Source organism: Halichoeres trimaculatus, unplaced genomic scaffold (assembly GCF_033239565.1).
Source record: "Halichoeres trimaculatus isolate MK-OKI-2021-1 unplaced genomic scaffold, fHalTri1.1 fHalTri1_scaffold_76, whole genome shotgun sequence".
Taxonomy (NCBI): domain Eukaryota; kingdom Metazoa; phylum Chordata; class Actinopteri; order Labriformes; family Labridae; genus Halichoeres; species Halichoeres trimaculatus.
In genome coordinates this window covers 37,501-40,000 of record NW_027437255.1, presented here as the reverse complement: position 1 = coordinate 40,000, position 2,500 = coordinate 37,501, and positions in this window count along the sequence as shown.

The following is a 2,500-nucleotide window of genomic DNA, read 5'->3' as shown; positions in this document are numbered from 1 at the left end:
CGTAGTGGCAGTCCCGAGGCAGTGTTTCCACCTACTCACTGTGGAGATCGGCTCTCGTGGGCCTGTAGGTGACCATCAAGTATATTCCGACTACCAGGGGCACGAGGCCCAGCTCAAAACTAGCCATGCGTGCTTCCCGTCAGGACGTGAGCCCGGCCACTGCGGGTGCCTGTGCCTGTTGTGGCAGCTTCCAGGCAGGGTTCCCCCCTTCTTACAATGAATCTCGGCTTCCGTGCCCCTGTGGGTCACAGTGAAGTACATTCCGCCTACCAGGGGCACGAGGCCCAGCTCACTTCTAGCCAAGCGTGTGCCCCGTCAGGACATGCGTACTGCATGCACGCGCAGTGGCAGCCCCGAGGCAGTGTCTCGCCCTTCTCTCACCCGATCACGGCTCCCGTGAACCCCGTGGGTGAGGGTATAGTATATTCCGCCTACCAGGGGCCCGAGGCCCAGCTCACATCTAGCCATGCGTGTGCCCCGCCGGGACACGCGTACTGCCGCTACGGGTGCATGTGCCTGTAGTGGCAGCCCCGAGGCAGTGTTTCCCCCTACTCACTCTGGAGATCGGCTCTCGTGGGCCTGTAGGTGACCATCAAGTATATTCCGCCTACCAGGGGCACGAGGCCCGGCCCACAACTAGCCATGCGTGCTTCCCGTCAGGACGTGAGTACGGCCACTGCGGGTGCCTGCACCCGCAGTGGCAGCCCCGAGGCAGTGTCTCGCCCTTCTCTCACCCGATCACGGCTCCCGTGAACCCCGTGGGTGAGGGTATAGTATATTCCGCCTACCAGGGGCCCGAGGCCCAGCTCACATCTAGCCATGCGTGTGCCCCGCCGGGACACGCGTACTGCCGCTACGGGTGCATGTGCCTGTAGTGGCAGCCCCGAGGCAGTGTTTCCCCCTACTCACTCTGGAGATCGGCTCTCGTGGGCCTGTAGGTGACCATCAAGTATATTCCGACTACCAGGGGCACGAGGCCCGGCTCACAACTAGCCATGCGTGCCTCCCGTCAGGACGTGAGTACGGCCACTGCGGGTGCCTGCACCCGCAGTGGCAGCCCCGAGGCAGTGTCTCGCCCTTCTCTCACCCGATCACGGCTCCCGTGCCCCCCCTGGTGAGGGTATAGTATATTCCGCCTACCAGGGGCACGAGGCCCAGCTCACATCTAGCCATGCGTGTGCCCCTTCAGGACATGAGTACGGCCACTGCGGGTGCCTGTGCCTGTTGAGGCAGCCTCGAGGCAGGGTTCCCCCCTACTTACAACGGATCTCGGCTTCCGTGCCCCTGTGGGTCACGGTGAAGTATATTCCAACTACCAGGGGCACGAGGCCCAGCTCGCAACTAGCTATGTAATGGCCCCCACAGGACATGGGTACGGCCACTACGGGTGCCTATGCCTGTAGTGGGGGCCCCGAGGCAGTGTTTCCCCCTGCTTACACCGACTCTCGGCTCTCTTGCCCCTGTGGGTGACCATAAAGTACGTTCCACCTACCAGGGGCACGAGACCCAGCTCACAACTGGCCATGCTTGTGTCCCATCAGGACATGTGTACAGCCACCACTGGTGCCTGCACCAGCAGTGGCAGCCCCGAGGCAGTGTTTCCACCTACTCACTCTGGAGATCGGCTCTCGTGGGCCTGTAGGTGACCATCAAGTATATTCCGACTACCAGGGGCACGAGGCCCAGCTCACAACTAGCCATGCGTGCTTCCCGTCAGGACGTGAGTACGGCCACTGCGGGTGCCTGCACCCGCAGTGGCAACCCCCGAGGCAGTGTCTCGCCCTTCTCTCACCCGATCACGGCTCCCGTGCCCCCGTTGGTGAGGGTATAGTATATTCCGCCTACCAGGGGCACGAGGCCCAGCTCACATCTAGCCATGCGTGTGCCCCTTCAGGACATGAGTACGGCCACTGCGGGTGCCTGTGCCTGTTGAGGCAGCCTCGAGGCAGGGTTCCCCCCTACTTACAACGGATCTCGGCTTCCGTGCCCCTGTGGGTCACAGTGAAGTATATTCCAACTACCAGGGGCACGAGGCCCAGCTCGCAACTAGCTATGTAATGGCCCCCACAGGACATGGGTACGGCCACTGCGGGCGCCTATGCCTGTAGTGGGGGGCCCCGAGGCAGTGTTTCCCCCTGCTTACACCGACTCTCGGCTCTCTTGCCCCTGTCGGTGACCATAAAGTACATTCCACCTACCAGGGGCACGAGACCCAGCTCACAACTGGCCATGCTTGTGTCCCATCAGGACATGTGTACAGCCACTACTAGTGCCTGCACCAGCAGTGGCATCCCCGTGGCAGTGTTTCCCCCTACTTACACCGGATCTCGGCTCCCGTGCCCCTGCCGGTCACAGTGAAGTATTTTCTACCTACCAGGGGCACGAGGCCCAGCTCACAGCTAGGGCCCTCACATTGTCATGCAATGTGAGAGGGAGATGGCAATGAGGATGTTTTGCTTTGTCTTGTCTTGTTTTGTTTTGTTTTGTTTGGGGTGTGTGC